Here is an 18,483-nt window from a genome sequence, read left to right as displayed (position 1 = left end):
AATATCAAGAACTGCCACCCAAAAGAGTCAAAGCTGGAGAAGGACTAAAATTGTACAAAGGCTTTTTAAAAGTTCCCATATCAAGCAAAATGTAGGGACAGTGATTATTTTGGAGTCTTCTTACAGACCTATGTGAAAGAAAACTTGTATGAAAAGAAGCAGAAATTCAGGAATACCCAGAGAAGAAATCTTTAGCCTGCTCCTGAAAAAGAAACCATGAAACAGAGGTTGGGATCAAGTACTAGTGATCTAGAGGCTGGGAACTCTAAAGCTGAGGCTGAGATCTCTTCTTGTTTGATCCTCACAGTGTTTAAGAAAGCAGGCTTCTCTGCTCAGGTTTTCTAATGGAGCATGGCTGTAGTAAAGAACTATCTCCCCTCTGTCATTGAATCCTTTGAACAGAAATTACCAACATGCTTAAATTAATTTCACCAGTTTGAAAGGGATAATAGTCCCCTGATAGCAAGTGTTGTTGCAAGCCCCTGGAAGAAAAGCATTCTGAAGTGCTAAATGATGTCAGAGACCAGATAATTAATGGTTTTGATAACCATGCAACTACAAACAAACCTAGAATAGCAGAATTTGTCTTTGAGGAGTGTGTGTGTAAGACCATAGAATCATAGAATAGTTTGGGTTGGAAGCGACCTTTAAAGACCATCTAGTCCACCCCCCCGCCATGGGCAGGGACATCTTCAGATGTTCAAGAAGAACTTTAAAAAAAAAAAAAAAGTTTCTGGCATTGTTTTGCCAATTTTCTCTACCATATCTGGAAATATCAACCCTTTGCTGGTAATCATGACAACCTGTAGGAGCCAAATGGAGAAATACATATACATGTAGCAAGACAGAAGAGAAAAATACAACATTAAGGACAGAAGCCCTCCCCTAGTGTGGAAATATACGACATCAAGAAAAATGCAAACAATGATATGAAAGGGCTGACTCTGGACCACCTTACGAATGATTAAATTAAGACATTTTATTTTTTTAAAAAGTCAGCTTTGTGTAAAATCAACCATAGAACTCTTTAATAAGTATCATACATGCTCACATTTTTATTATGCCATTAAATTTACTTTTGTATTTAGATTTCAAATATGGGACAAATGGAACAGTAGTTTCTTAATCAGAATGTTTTTCTCTTTCAGGAAAACTTAATGGAAAATAGTTTCATCATTTGTAAGTTAAAATCCTGCATGATGCTGCAACAGTTCATTGTGTCAATATCAACATACGGAGTTCACAGCTTTCAGACAGCATTGTAAATTTTGTTTTCAGCAGTAGAAAACACACTTGATTCAATTATGTTTTGCAGAACCTGATTTCACTAGCTCAGAAAGAATGTTATAAAATATACCTTTTCCACAGAATATTTTGGAGCCCTTGTCTTTTTTTCTTCCCTCCCCCACCCCCCTGCATTTTTTAAGAGAAAAAAGTTGGGTTTTTTTTCCTGATCATTTTCCTGACATTGAAGACTGGAAGATTCTAAAACATCTCAGTCACATCATTAAGAGGATACTTCAAAATTTATTTTGAATTGGTAACCTACAAATAATTGGATTTTTCCCTCGGAGTAGTTCAAAGAGTTGCCATCTATGTTTTCATTCTCACTTTCATCAAGGAAAGCAATAGAAAATATCAATGAACTTGCTTTTCTGAGTAATAATCAATCTTGGGAACTGCAGGAAATACATTCATTCACTCTGAAAGTGATATTGCCAGTCAGAAAATCAAAAGGTGGGGTTCAAATAATGTACACCTGAAGCACAATACACAGTACATATGCCTGACATTTACTGAATGATTCATGATTTTTATATCTTCCCTCCTTACTAAGAAAATGAGGTAAAGTTTGAATGAATAATAGATGGTTAAGGTGAATCTTCAGCAGACAACTTATTACTGATGCCAAAGAAAAGGAGGAATGAATTTTTCATAAAGTCAAGATTTAATGGATAAAATAAACAACATTTAATACCAAGCATTTCAAAATTGGCAGATAAAAAGGCTGATTGAGATAAGTAAGCAGTAACATAGATGCCAAGAATACCCAGGGGAAGCCCCTTTAAGACAAAGGAAACGTAGAAAAAATGATGCAACTGGGATCCGATCCAGGGAACTCTTGGTTGATGAACTGGGTTGCTAGCACACAGATTTAAGAACTGAATCCACATGTAAAACTTCAAGGCCTGTACATGTAAATTAACCACTTTCTTTCTCCTGTCTGGAAAGTTCTCCAGTGCCAATTGATACTGTGGTCCTTTTATCTCAGGAATTCAGTTGGTTCAGCTTTTTTTCTGTCACTTGCTTTGCTATGAATAATACTTGTGTACAGACTAAGAATTCATTCTCCATTTTTCCTTTAAAATAACCTAATTATTCAATCTACTTGCCATGGTTTAACACCGTAAACTGGCAGTGTGAATAATTGTTAATTGAGAGTCCATTTAATGAGCTCCAAGATTCATGTTATGAGGACAGAAAGTTGATAAGTTTGTTCGAGGGTAATTGTTAACCAAATCAGCTATGTTCCTCATGTTGCAATTTCTTGCTAATGGCATATAAACAAGCCATGCTGACAGTCCTGTTTAAAATCAATCCCCCTCCCCCTGCCTTTTTCCTTCTTTCTTCTTTTTTTTTTTTTTATTTTTTTTTTTTTTTTCTTTCTCTTTGGATTCTAATTCAATAAGGTTTAGCAAATGCTGTATACTGCGGGCAAATCCCTAGCTCCTATTCCACATGCTTTAGAAGTTTTGAGTTTGCTGAAATCTGTAATGGTTATTTGCTGTTGGAAAAACATCGAAATCAATGAGGAGTTATCATCTAAAGTTACACTTCAGGATTCAAGAGCAGGGAACTTTGACAATACATAATAGAATTGGACTAAAACATCCATTAACCATTGCATCCAGCTGCATTCTTGTGGCAGAGGAGTCATCCTCCACAACTTTAAAGGCAGGTTTAGACTGACAGTCCCTCTGCAATCCTTTTTTAAAGTCTATTTCTTACAAACAATATGTCTGAGCTGAACACGGTCTGTGCCAGTGCCAACACACACAGAAGCTGTCTTTCACCATCTTCATCAGTAACATGTGGATACTTCATACTCCTCAGAACCACAGGAACCTCTACAGGTCATTTCTAAGCCCTGTTTACTTGCTTAGGACTAGCTGCACATCCTCTTTTAGCTAGTATTGCCACTGATCTGCTGTTGGTAAAACTGATTTATTTCAGTTTTCTGGAAGCCTGAAAAATGTCAGTAAAAATGTCTTTTGAAAACTGGGCTTACGTGTGTCAAGATCTATGTTTGGTTTGTAGCTCTTCCCTCAGTTTTCAAATAATATTCATCACAGTTTTGCTGATGTCTGTAATCAAACTTTAACTCTTTTCTATCTAGCTGAGATAAAGGTAATTCTTGGACCTGATCTTGGTGATAATGTCTGAAAGTCAGGAAGCAAAGCAAAGGAGAGGAACTTATCTACAGCACATCTGTGTGTGTTCCCTGTGACTCACAGAACAGTTCCAAAACTTGAGAAAGTGTTCCTTCTAATTTAAATAATAACTCATTTAAATACCTTTGGCTGGAAAATGGCTCTTAAAATCTCAGAGTGATAGGATGTCTTGGGAAAAAGTCACTTCTTTTTTAATTTTCCTTGGAATAGAGCTTGTTCCAAAACACATTCAAAGTTTCAATTAAAAAAAAGCCTTGGTCAGGTGGTTATCATTGTAACTCACTTTAACAACAGAAATGAGGTGAGAAGAAATCACTTCATACAAGTGATTAGACTTATAACTAATTATAAATAATAAATTGAAAACAAAAGAAATCAAATAAACAATCATTATCGTGTAACCTGCTGGGCGTGTGTCAGTGATGTGTTCACTTTCTGGGGTCTGTTTGGCTTTGAAAGAGCTACTGCTAGCTCTCTGTAAAGCTTTGAGCACCTTTAAATATACTCTGAAGAATGTACGTAGAATATGTATGTTACATATTTTCTTCTCTCCTCTCTGCAAGAATATCAACTTTATGTTGACTGCTTTGTCACTTTGTCAAAATACAGTTCTACAAGTTGACCCCCTTTTGTTTGATATTATATTGCTAAGATCCTAAAAAAGATCTTTCTGTAATATTGCTTCTTAGTGCTTGCATCATTCTGATCACCACTGTCACTATACTCTGAAGTAAATTTCCTAAGTGCATGAAACAGCACTCTATATGCTTTATGTCTTTGGAAATGTTTTCAATGATGTTTGATCAAAATAAAAAAAAAAGAACACATGATCATTTTCCTTTCCTCCTAGCCTACGAGGATGCTGCAATGACAATATAGCCAGGCTGAACCTCACTTACAAACTGAATCTGCAGAAAATAATTCAAAAAGGAACTGAGGGTCATATGTATCTGAGCAGTTTCTGCAGTATTTGTTCTGTGTATTCTCTCTTCCGTGATGTTTACCTGACTGCTTTCAATAATCCTGATTTCAGCATGTTTATGTTCTGTATTTCCTTCCATCTTTTCTCCTGTTCCTTCATCTTTCCATTTAGCACATTTTTCCCTGACACACTTTGACTGATAGTTTTTAAACATCCGAATCTGTCTTTTCCAAATCACAGAAATAAATTAACTCTATATAAACCACCAATTCCATTGTTACTCTGACTTTATTTTCTAACTCAGTCTCCCTTCTGTCTGATTTTCTGTTCAACTATAAAGGATTAGGACTCTATAATTTTGCATTCACAGGATCCTTGTACAACTTGCTAGATCATTAATCACTGCCATAACAACAAACAAGGAAACTGTCAGACATAAATGGCTATCAAAACAGACTTTTTATTTGTTTAGTTTATTTCTAACACTTATATGTGAACTTCATAAAGTTAGTGTGATATTCTAGTGAAAATGAAAAGGATTAACTTCCTTACATGGGTTTTATTTCCAGCATATATATGCCAACATTAATTTGTTCCATAGAGAGTCTGTATCCAATAGAGTCCTGTGTAACTGCTATGTTGAAAAGACATAGAAAATTATTAGAAAAAAATATCTCTGAATCAGTTACTGAAAGTATCACATGCAGCATTTTTTTTATATTTGCAAGATGCTCAAAACTCAAGTTCAATTCCCTACATCATACTTGCTATTCATATAATAGTATGAAGTCATAATTTTCAGGGTGCAAAATGGGTGCAAACTGCTTATTAAGTGCTTACTTTAGTTCTCCACCTGCTGTTAGTGGTCTCTGTGGTAGGGCAGGTTTCCTAAGTCATGTGGTAGTCATTTTGCTGCCTGCCTGAATTACATCACTAATAACTCAAAATAATGCACAAATGGAAAGATGATGGCATACATTTATGGCAGCGTAAGTTCTTGGTGAACATCTGAAAGTTCATGAATACTTTCACAAATACCTGACTATTGCCTGAACTGTCATAAGTAATAGAAAACACCATGAAGAACTGCATCAGAATTACAGTTTTCAGTTCCTCAATTTGATTTTTCATTTGTTTGTCAAGTCTACTGTATTATATTAACTTAAGAATGTATGAGAACAGGAGCTTTTTTGTGGCTCTATTTTCGACCCTGTGGAAATCAAGTGATGATGCAGTGACCTCTAAAACTAATAGTCCAAGTTGTGTGTCTTCTGTGATCTCTAAGAAATGCTACTAAACAAACAAGTAGCAGAAATGACTGCATTATAAGTAAAAGTTTTTATGGTCTGTGATTTGCAAAATATTGCAATGTAAGTTTATAACTGCAATTTGTTTGACTTTCTAAGCAAAAATGTGGAGACATTCCAGTCTGTTCACCAGTGATAATTCAAAGGGTTCTGTAATCAGAATGATACTCTATTAGCATACCATGAACTTCCAGGCAATTAAACCATAGGTACAGTATAGAGAAGTGGTGTAAACCGCCAAAGAAATGGGAGAGTGCTTGGCATATATTTAAAAGTTCATTTGGTCATTAAGATTAATTTGAAACATTTCCCCTCCTTGATATACAAGTACGATACAGAAATCAGCAACGAGGTCCAGCCTAAAAGACAGCACTTCGGAAGCAGAACACTGTTGATTTAACGTATTTTATGGAGAAATGCCTTAGAGAAATCTTAGGTGAACTTAGGGGGATATATATGATGAATGTGAATTTCTTTTTTCTTTCCCCTGGGGAGCAATGAACTCTGAAAAACAATTGTGTGCAGAAGAACCTTTCTACAAATTAAGAATACTGGAAGTTGAATTTTCTTACCAAAAACTACCTCTAACTCAAATTACGGGCTGTCAGCATCAAGTTCAAGACTGAGAAGAGAAATCCTTCCAGGCAGACTTTGCCTGAGGCAAAGTGAGTTAGTGGAAAGCCAGACCATGGCTAGAGGCGTCCTATGATGTCTTTTCTCAATTATGCTAGGTTTTAATCTATTTGTATCCAAAAAGACGGTTTTTTCTTCTGATGTTATAACACCAAAGAAGACACAGAATAAGCAATCATGGATGAATTTATCCTGTTTCTTACAATGCACTCTGAAGTCATTTATGTTCAGCTTTGAGAATTAGCTCTTTTAAATAGGGTATTTCTATTTCAGTCAGAAAAGAGCCTGCTATCAATTTCAATGGGATTAAGGCACTGCATACAGAGTAGCTCTAGTGACAAATGGATATAAACTGGAATATGATCACTTAATGTTTGGAATGTTTTCACCGAGGTACTTTCTAATAACTTTGAGTTGCTGCAAGGATTCAGGCAAAAGAAGAGCCCATGCACAAATGCTGGGTTGAGTTACACTTTGTATCTTGCTATCTACTGTCACAAATACAAACAGCAAAAATCAGAAAAAGGTAGTAAGTTAAAGGCGGCATCAATGGGAATTTAGATACTAGGAAACTATTTAGTTGTAAGCCCAAAGAGGGCTTTTCCCAGTAACTCGAATCTTATTGACCTCTTGGATCTAGGTAACATGCACTGAAGTAAGTTTGAATTTTATTATTCTGGAAACACACAGGTTGCCTTTTGCCAATAACAACTGGAAAAGTCTTTACTTGCTTTTGGAAGCAATCTTGGCTGTCTTTTTATTCATTACAAAAATGGGCCTCTGATCCTTGACTGGACCTCTGGGCTCTACTACAATGCAAATAATAAAATAATGGTCTATATGGTACTGAACTTTCTTCATCTAAAAGAATCAGTGTATTAGTGTACAGTTTATCCCACTGCCCTCCTCTCTCCCCTCACCCAAGAAGAAGCTATTCAAGCTAAGCAAAGCAGTTTTTAAATGCAAGAAAAAAAAATTCAATACCTTCATAAAATATATATCACACCGGGGAATTCCCTCAGCTCCTCTTCTCCCCTCATTTGCATTGGATGTACTGGGAAAGGCAGATTTCCAAGTTCATGCAATTTTGCTGCAGTGAGGCATATCAGATATTTGCACATGGGGGATAAAGAAAAAGAAAAAAAATAGTTTAAAATTTATCCGCTACTTATTGGGATAGCTTTAACTATCCTAGTTTCAAATGTCAGTCAAGTCAGGTTTTTTTCTACTCTTCACTAATGTTATAAGGTTTCCAGATAAATTTAGCTTAAGTTGAGATGATAAAAAAAGTTTCTCCTGCTCTGTTTTTGATACATGGCTGAAAGGAAAAAAAGAGAAAGAAAGAGAGGGAGCGGGAAAGAGAATTTTCTGCTTCACACCAAGCATTTTAAAACTTAAAAATGCAATAAAAAAACGCCTCCCACCCCAAACTTTCACCATGTAAAGCAGTATAAATGTGCTCCACTATAGGGTAGTACTGTTTGTGGAGAGAACTTCATGTTACCTCCCCTAAGAACCAGCTATGAGATTCCTGAAATTACATATACCAAATAATTTTGTGTAAACAAAATTAGTGCTTACCAAACCAGCCACTTACGCAGATAGCTGGTCAATTAACTAAATGCAAATATTTTTGCCCCTTTTTTAGATACCAGACTATTATTGAAAGAGTAAATTTCTACAATCATTCAATTCCTTCCTTGGTAAACTAATTTTTCATTGGTTAAGAAGGAAATGTGTTGGAAAATGAGGAGGAACCAATAATGAAATAGCTGATAGAGAAGACTTCATTTTATCATAATTAAATTAAAACTAAAACTTTTTGAAACATTCAGATCACACAGAATTAATAATTCTTCATCATTCCCTCATGTAAGAAAATCAAATCTGTGGCATCTATCTCACTGTGATCTCTTTCGCCTCTTCTTTTTTATATGTATGTACACACACATCTCATGGTTCTGATTTGAGAAGTCCCAAAGCATGCAAGATTTAATTATAGCAGACAGCCTTGCAGAGTTATTGCAGACCTGAGGCTCCATAATACAGCTATTGCTAGAAAACATTCTGAAATGGAATTTCAGTGATCTAAACCAAAAATAAATTGGTAGATTTTCTTTACAATTTTCAATTTTATTCCTGTAATTGAATAAGCCTTTCTTTCAGCTAAAGAAAACATAATGAAACCTAGTTATTTTCCATTCTTTATTCTGCCATAAACATTTCTTCTTGGCATCAGCTGATCAGCAGCATAACCCTCCTTATGCCTTTTCAATGACTATACAACCTTTTGTTTCTACTATTTATTTTGCTGCCCTGTTTATTAGGTTACAAGTAGCATTCCCAGAAAAGCCTTTTCAAATACCCTCTTTTGTCACAAGTCCAAATGAGCACAAGGTTCTTCTCATTCCAGAAACAGGTATGACAACACTAGTCAAAATATTCTCAAAAATCCTTGGTGGTTTTCCACAGGTTTATTAAGTTACTTTAACTTAAACCTAACAAAATTGTATGTTATTAGGCTCCATAAAGTTCATTTAAGTACTATGAAAGCAATAATAACTATTCCTGGGAGAAATTCTGCATTATGTATAATATGAGTATAGAGGGTAATTGTAGGTTTTCTCACTCTTAAAAAGCTACTAATGAATATTTTAAATGCTTGAAGTATTCTTTCTGAAAAAGACAAGAAATACTGACTTACTGTTTTCTCATGTCAACAAGTGTATTTTATTAGATGTGCAACATGAAAGATTGACAGACTATTCAGATTATACTTAAAATTTGGCAAAAAAAACCAACCAAAAAATACATTAGAAAAGTGAAATATTTAGTCAACTTCTGTAGTTTAAGATGTTGTAGGAATATCCATGGGTGTTCATATTTAGCGAAGTATGTTTTTTTAACCCAGCAGTTGTGAGTACATGCAGAGTTTCAGAGAGTTTACATGTGGACAAGACTGCATCAACCTCTGCTGAGCTGACTTCTTGTGTCACAGAAAACAAACCTAAGTGCAATTGAAATACCAAGAAAGAAAATATGAATTAAAAAAAAAAAGAAGAAAACAAAGAAAGAAACAACAACAATAAAAACCAACCAACCAAAAAGCCTAGCGATTTTTTAGCCGGGCTATGACATGAATCTGATTTTGATCTTACAGTCTCACCTACCTTCGATGAGTAGGATGGTTAAGGATTCTTGATATCTTCCTGAGACTTATTAACTTTCACTGCTCTGTGTTAAGACATGTATTTATTCATGTGGTAGGGGTGGTTCTGTCCCCAGAGTTGTTAATCTTAAGAACACCACAGAGTTGATCCTCGATGATTAAATCATCTTCCTTCTCTATTCACAAGGGCTTACTCACATTTCTTTGGACAGTACTGGTACTAATATTGTTTAGGAACTAACATTCCTCTTCAAATCTGAGTTAGATACATTTATAATGCATTATAGCCTGAACTACAGTGAAGACAACATTAACTGGGAAATAAAATGGCGGCATGAATTTAATTTCTATTCTATCTCATCGGAGTTGATTGTCCTTTGCCTGCTTGCTACATTACGAGAGAGAAGCATTTGGTATGGATTATGCTTTGCAGGTGGCCTGGAAGAAACGTGTCTCCTGAGTATATTCTGATTTTTCTTTTTTAGTGCCTAGTTTGTATGCTAAGTGGTTTTAAAAATTATAGTGTTACATGTTTTTAATAGTTTAAAAAATTGAAGATTTTCTGTGTTAGAATTAGAAGGACTAGTTAGGTTGAGGTTTAATGCTCTGCTGGCAATGTGGCTGAAGCCTCAGAAAAAAGTTCAGAACCTAGTAGTAGCCTAACAGAATATTCTAAACATTTCATGTTCATGAAAGCTGAAAAAAAGAAGTCTGAACAAGAAAAAACATGTAATCCTATTGGGTAAATGTGTAACATCTTGATTTTGTTTCAGGCATTGAAGGAATATATGCTCTTGCAAGGTTCTTTTCAATACAAAAGGTTCTGCTTTATACAGAAAAAAAATCTTTCCTGTTACAGTGTGCCAAATCCGACATTAGCTTGCCTTAATCAATTTAACAAAAATGCTTTAAAGACTGCAAAGACGCATTTTCATTAAAGAAGACCAGCATTTGCCAATAATATACTATTTATTTGGCCAGTTAGATTTGGAAAACTTGAAACACTGTAGCCATCACTTACCCAAAGAAATAACACTTAGCACATCTTTGGTACAAATGACTTCAGGGAAAGTAGGTGAGGAGCCCGGGGAGAGAAATCCCCGTGCTTCTAAGATGTTTCTTCTGTTTAGGGCTCAGTTAAGATTTGAAACTAGAGGAATAAGACCCAATTGTCTCTGACACAGGTTCCCTAACAGGTGTCATTCTCCCTGTCATGTAACCTCTCCCTTTTGAGATTCTTATTTGTAGGATTAATTTTTCAAAAATCCTTAATTATCTTACAAAATTGTTCAGAATACTGGTTGAAAGCATATGAACGTTGGAAAGGAAAATTATCTATACTGCAGCTGTTATTATAGTTCTTTTGCTTTAGTATTCCTATTTCTCCAATGTATTTCGTTATGTATTTCACAGTCCTTTAGTTTTTGGTTTGTCAGGGAGGAACACTTTTCTGTCTTTAGTGGAAGAAGTCTGCACGCCTTTCTGCAGAGCTGGGGTTGCTCCTCTCCAGTTCAGAAACTGATGTCAATGCTCTGTCTAGCCAAGAGTTTTGTGAAGCTTCTCCGTGTTTGATTTATATCATTATGTACCATGGGGTTTGTTAGGAAATACGATTGCCACAGCGTATCAGCAATGTCAGAAATAGCCCTGCCAGACGTTATAGGAGAGTAAGGTGATTTTATTTAAAATAAAATCCGAAATAAACAAGCTTTCGCTCGGTTGCCTTCCCTCTCTCACAGTCCCACGCTCAGGAGCACCAGGACGGCGCCGTCCCAGAAGCCTGTCCAGCTGTCACGCACCTCCAGGCTTGTCCAGGACCCGTCGTGATGACGTGGCGGAAAAGGGACGTCAACTGCCAAGTCCTCCTTACGTCTCCTGGGTTCCTCCTAGGTGGTGACTGCACGCGGGTGACGGGTATGCCTTTTTCTGCTCGGATCCTGATGATAGATGGCGGATGGCTGATCTGGGAGCCATTAGCAGAGGCCATGGAGAGAGATTGTCCCTGCTAATGAGCCCTGAGCCCTGTCTCATCCCTACTGATGCTTCTGCATGCAGACATCCCCAGTCATTCTTCCTTCACGCCAATCTTAGCCGTTCTGTTACAATTCTCTACAGGTTCACAGAATCACTGAAATATCAATAAGCAACGTGACTTAACCCATTTTTCAGAAAATTTATTCCAGTCTTCCTTGTTATATTATAACACTCTTTTTGGCAAATGTACTTCTCTGGTTATGTTTTAAATTACTTAAGGAAAATTATTAGTGAATAAACATAAGTCATCCACCAGGATATAGAAGAGCTACAGATGTGGAACAGAGTATCCGAATGAGAAGCAGCAAACCTGTGAGACTTATTGTCCCCTTGGGACAAACCTGTTCTTTCTAAACAGAATCATTCACATACAGCTGTGTGCAGGCCAATTTAAATGATTTTTGCAAGGAGATTTTATTTTGTCTGCATCTGAACAATTTCAGTCCCTGTGTGGCTGTTTCCTTGAAAGTTTTGCTGCTTCTTAAGAAATGGAATACAATATATCAGATATCAGCATCATGGAAATGAATGTCTTGAAAAATGTGGAAAGGCTATGCAATAATATTAGCTATCACCTCTAGTTAGCAATATTTTGATCTGCAGCATTTCTTTTGTGCAAAACCCCAAACTCCTCTGGAGTAAAAAAAACACAGAATAAAACCCCAACCCCCCCCCCCCCCAACCCAAACATCTGAAAGAATAAGTTCCATTAGAAAGAAGCTTCTCTGGGGAAATATTCTTTAGAGGATTTAGCTCTTACTTTCAAATCTGTAGCTCCTCAGATGAGATTTGTGTAATTTCAGGAAATATTCAAAGAACTTGCAGGCCTCAGTAGCAGCTGGGTCAACATCTACTTGATTTCCTCTGGCCTATTGATGAAATAGTCTCTCACTGAATAAAATGTTTCCTTAACTCAGGTTTTTCTACATTCTGAGTAATGATTCATTCTTTCTGAGATTTTTCACTCTAAAGAAAAAGAGTAGTAGGTTAAATTCAAATTCTCACACACTTCCTTTCTCTCTCTTTTTTTTGGGGGGGTGGGGGTGGTGTTTATTACTGTCTTGAGATAATCTATCCACCTTCTTCCATTCCACAACCACAATTCAAGTTCTGAAAATTGTCACCTGAGCCAAAGTCAATAGAAAGAAAGGCACTCTTTTTTAATTAATTTTTTTACCACCCCCCCCAAAGTATAGCTAGAAAAGGAAGTTCTGTTTTTCTCTTGAATGCAGCTTTTTGGGACACTGGGTTGAATACTTTCTCACTGCCTGACACACTTGAGCTCTGTACCTTTTCTGCGTGAGGGGACTCAAACTGCCACCGCCTGGGAGAGTCGTGTGGCCACTAGACTGTGCATAAAAGGGGACTGCTGCTCTTTTTGTTGAACCTCTTCCACTATGTGTCAAAAATCTATACTTCACTAGACCAGAGAGAAGGGGCAAAAATAAGCAGGAGTGCATATATGAGTGGCTGGGGACTGGCCTTGCAGCTAGAGGGGAGCTTTCCAGGCCATGATTCAGGGACTGTGTATTTTCCATTACGTGGTGATGGGAAAAAGCCACATAAATATTCCTTTGAACAGGAACCAGGGCTTGTACTGAAGTAGGTGAATGTCCCAAAGAAAGACCTATCAGATCTCCAGTTATTCTAAGCAGAAAGGAATAGTTTCAGCAGAGGACTCAAACCTTGCTCTGGTTCATGCCCTGTACAGCCTCTAGCTGGGAGCTGAGGGAACCCAACTGGGAAACAGGTCTGAGCTCCCACTCCCTTAGTCTGGGACTAGCATTTGCTGTGCACCGTCCCACTGGGTAGGACAAAGCACCAGTGGGACCGGTAGCTTCTCCTTCAGAGGGCTTGCGAAAACTAGTAATTGCTTCGAGAGTGCCAGCCATCCTGGGCAGGCTGGCTTTCAGGCACTGGGAGAGGTTAAACAGAAGGAAAAAACCCCAAAGTACCTGGAGTGTCTCTAGGATTAGGTGGTAACTGAGTGAGAACTTTGGATCTTACCATTTGTACATAAGCGTAAGAGGAGTGAAGTGGGAATTCCCCAACTCCTCCTGCATATGTATCCTGGCTGTTTTAAATGTTAACTCTGGCGCACACGACTACACCTGTAACATTTTACAAGGCACCTTTTTTTTTTTATTTATTTTTTTCCCTGCTGCTGGGAGTTAATGGGCTTTCAGGATCAGAAATTGGTAATGAGCAAAGAGCTCTCTTTGCAGAAACACGTGACAGAAGTGCAGCCTTCTCAGCTTCAGCCTTTAAGCTGAAATTGCCAATAAATTTCAGCTGAAAGTGCAGATTGCTGGCTGTGGGAATGGTAGTTTATGTAATACAGATTTGTCATCAAGATCGCTAATCCTACTTCCCAAATACAATGCATGGTTGCCAGCTAGTAAACAAGCTGTGCTATTTTAAGAACAATTTGAAAGATTGTCATTCAGTGCAAGGCTATGTCGGTGCTGGTGTTAGGTAAATTTCTCAGATAAAATATGGTCAACATATTACACAGACTTTGGATTGGGTACTTACCTGCACCTTTGTTCTGTTTGACTTATTTATCAATGTCATCTGTCAAGCAATGCTAAAGTGAATTGGGTAACCATCCTGTCTCACACTTTTCATTTATTGACTGATCAATACTTGGCTGGATTTTAAACTTGGTGCATTAAAACAAAATTGACAGCAACAAAACCTAGCTTTGCTCATTTTAAAAGGGCAGTTAAAACATCCTTTAAGATGGAGGAAGCTTGGGAATAATAGGACATGCTTCTCCATTACATACTGATTTCTAGCAAAAAAGTGAAAGGCAAATGAGAGGAAAATGATAACGCTGAGACACATAAAGATTCATGGCAATCTTTACAGAAAGAATTTATATTAGTAATTTTGAGTGCCTCTAAAATGCCTTTCCATCTGGAATTGCGGGTGGACAGGGTTGAAAATATAAGTGTGTATCATATTGATGTGTCAATCATAGTTAACAAGCACTGTTGGGAGGTAAGCTCTTTCAGTCTCTGGCAGGCTGGGAGACAGCATTTATTACTGTGCAAATGAACCCTCCAGCTGGTTTTTGCAGGAGGTGACATGAGTTAAAAAGCTGGTTAAATGGGGTCACTAAGGGAGTGTAGGCATCTCTAAAGGTTAAGATGGATAATAGGATACTGCAAATATCCTGTGGGGGATTTTTTTCTGAAAAACAAAATTAGGATAGAGGAGAAAAACTTTTTTTCTCAAAAAATAGTTTTGGGGACATTGGGTTCTCTGAGATAAATGAAAAAGTATGTCTTATTAAACGTAGAAGTATTGTGTTTGTGACAAACTTTCCCTCTCTTCCTCCAGTCCTCCCTCCCTCCCTTTCTTGTTTTCTTCCTTCCACCTTCCACAGTTGAATAGTGGTAATTCCTCAACAATTCATGAGTGTGTTTCTAAGCATATATCCTACCTGTTCTACAGCTGCCTCATGGAGATGCATACTGTATGGCACTATTGACCCTAAAACCCTAACTTGCTGAAGGGAATAGTGCCTACTTTGAAATATTGCCTTTTTCCTTGGAAGAGAGGCGGGCTTTCTTCACTGTGCCTTATGCAGAGCTAACCTAGAAACTTTTTCTGATATATCATCATAAGTAAGGACATGTATCTTTACCAGCCTTCTTTTCCTGGGAAAACCATGAAACAGATATAATTATCACATCATTTTATGCTTTGGCCATAGTTTCCTGTGCTTGCCAAACCATTGCAATCAATATGGTTGAATAGAATCCCAGCACAATTATACTGGCAAAATATTTAAGTGTCTGGTAAAAGCTGAGCTCTATTTCTCCATTTCATGGCTATTACACTTCGGGAAGAGAGGGGAAAGAGAAGAAATAATGAGTTTCCCTGTACCTTACACAAGCTGCATAAAGAGAAGGCAGACTGCTCTGCCTAAATCCATGGACGACACACATTGCACTCTAACTGTTTCCACAGGGTTATGACTAACAAGCAATGTCAAGGGATATAAAGGGCTCGGTGATGGTAATATAACAAATTAAAAAAGTGGACAAGCTTATGTGCTTGCTACATGTGAAGAAAGGTTGCGTTTCTCAAATTAAAAGTCTAAACTTTGGTCGCTGATGTTTATCTTTGGCATTAGCATGAGGCTCGTGCCTCCTTCAGGCTGGTTATCAAAGGCCAGGAGTGTGTATTAGTTTCCTACTTCCTATCCTCCAGGAAAATTCTGTCTCAGAAACTAAATGGGATTTTGCATTCCTATCCACAAGGCTGAGCTGGGCGATTGTTGCAGCTGCAAGCAATGCTATGTTGCATAGCCAAGTATGCAAATATGAACGTTTAAATCAATGTATTTGTTGTTAATGCTAGTGGTTTCTTTACTGCATTTCCATAAGAACATTGTCTTTCTTTATTGTAGTTCCATTTATTTCCATTGTATTTCTTTATTGTATTTCCATAAGAACAGACCTGTTCTCTCTGTAGAGTAGCTGTTTGTTAGCTTTCCCATTGAAATATATAAATGGAGTGAGGTGTAAATGGATGTATTCCAGAGTTACTTTGGGTAATTGGGATTTTCTTTTTCTGTAAGATGTTCATGTTTCTGTTCAAAACATGCAAAACCATACAATTTTCCATGAGTTTATTTCAATGCAAAAATCATCTTTGCTCCAAGGGTTGTAGATTCCTACAAAAAATTTCTGATCTCATGGGAACATCCTCACTGTATTTGCAAGTGATAATACCGTGAGGCTCAGAAACTGAAATAAAAAGCAGTAAAATGATTAGAATACTTCATTTTCTAGGCATTCACATAAGTAGGAGGAATATAGCCTAGGGCTCTTACTTGTGTGAGCTAACTCTCCTGTGGTTTTGTGTAGTACTCTTTCCACCAAATTAAAACATTAAAGTTTTGACTAGAGTGGGCTGGGAAGTGGTTTTCCCTCCTTACAAAACTTGCTGAAATTAAAAAAAAGCATGAGCTATACATGAGAACAGACTTCCAGTCGATCACTGACATTGCAAGTGAAACAGAGAATTTTTTAGTTTGCAGATGAGTACTTTAATAACTCACTTACTTATAAGTTTCAGCCCTGTAACTACTCTAGGTTTATCCTAGTTGTCTACAATAAATTTGTAGTGGATCCTGAAATGCCTGCTGTGAATGCCTCAACCATTTGGTAATAAGATCACTTTCACTGATCTAATCAATAATCCAGAATGAATTTTCAATGGGCAATATAAAATAACAGCACAAGCAAGCAGATAAGTGATTTGACAATTCATGTATGTGGTAGGCCAGCCAGAGTTAAAGTCTATATATTTCCTAGGTTACACAATAAAAATGCATCTGTTATTCAGAATGCAAATTACACTAGATATGTTAACAGTGGATCTCTTGTTTTCCATGAACACTTGCTGAAAAAGAGATGTTCCAACCAAAAAAAAAAACCAAATCAGACTTTGAATAAATATGTTCTGATTAAAATTATCAGCCAGCTCAAACTGGAATAATTTTTAATATAGTTCACCTGTTTTTTTGGGTCAGCCCAGTCATCAGTGTAAGAGAAAAACAATGTGTGTCTCATAAATGATCTCCAAATGCTTTCAACTTTGTAATGACCCTCACTGGAATAAAGGCTATTTAAAAAGTCTTAGTTGATTCTATGCTTTAGCTTCCTTTAAATGACATTTGCTTCTATTGTTAAAAGTTTCTAAACTAGTATATGAATAATTCTATCAATGTAATTTAGTAGAAAAGTATTTATCAAATGATCTCACCTTCTTTTGATTACAGACCTAAGAAAATAATTTTATTTTAAGCAGGAAAAAAAAAATATCCATTCTCCAGTCTTTTACTCTTCTTTGCAGTACATGTAAATTTATCTCAGCAAAGGATTTTAATGAATTTAAAGTGAGGGGTGGGAATGCTTCTTAGTTAAAGACAAAATGAAATTCTCACATAATTTGAAAAGTCTTGAAAGAATTTTTTTGTTAACTGGAAATCTGTTCCCTCCCAGGGTGCAACTGCTAGTCATTGAAATGAGGAAACCTTTCTTACAGATCTTTCAAATATGAGGAGACTGGCTACCCCATGTCCTGATGTAATGTTCTATATGGTTGGAAAAACATTTGAGGCTCTGATGGGATTTATCTCATCTGGTTTTAGATGTCTACATTTTAGTTTAAGGCTAAGTTTGATTAAATGTAGGCATCTACTTCAGGACGAGATTCATTGCACTTTAGATTCAGTTGAGTCCACTGACAACATTTCCATAGACTGTAAAAAAATATCTAAAAGGACAATTTAAGATGTAGAAATATTCATGTGAGAAACCCAGAACAAGTCAGATAAATCCTACTGCTCGTCTGTGGTGTAAATGATCTATTTCAAGGCTGAATACTCAAGACTTGTACTATAGTCAACGAAGGCTTTACCATTATAGTGATAAAGGCACTTTGAGTTGTCTGGTTATCTCAAAAACTAGACATCCAAAGCTCATCAGATGAATTATGCTCTAAAGGTTTTACACTGTAAAGCCCTACATTTGATGAAATTACTCCCATGCCTGATGTAACTAAAATAAGAAACTAATTTTTTATATAGCAAATTAAATAATGTTTAAATTTAATGATGTAAATTAAATAATGGATTGATATAAATTATACAGATTAAGTGAATGACAGACAAACAGGTGTGAGATGTGGCATTTGGGTGAAACCCCAAGACAACCCCAACTGTCATCCTATTGCACTTGCTCAGGTGGCTCCCCCCAGGTAGTACGGGTAATACAAATGGTGGCTGTCTATGCTGCTTCTCTCTTTTTTGTCAGCTGTGGTCCTGTTAGATTTTTCCTGTAAATAAAATTACCAATAAATTATATTAATTTGAAAGAGTGTCTGCCTGCCTGCCTAGTAGTCTTAACGTCATGTATTTCAAATTCATTGTTGCAGAGCTGTGGATCA

Source organism: Haliaeetus leucocephalus, unplaced genomic scaffold, assembly GCF_000737465.1.
Source record: "Haliaeetus leucocephalus isolate CR32 unplaced genomic scaffold, Haliaeetus_leucocephalus-4.0 Scaffold151, whole genome shotgun sequence".
Classification (NCBI taxonomy): Eukaryota; Metazoa; Chordata; class Aves; order Accipitriformes; family Accipitridae; genus Haliaeetus; species Haliaeetus leucocephalus.
This window is presented reverse-complemented; position numbering follows the sequence as displayed.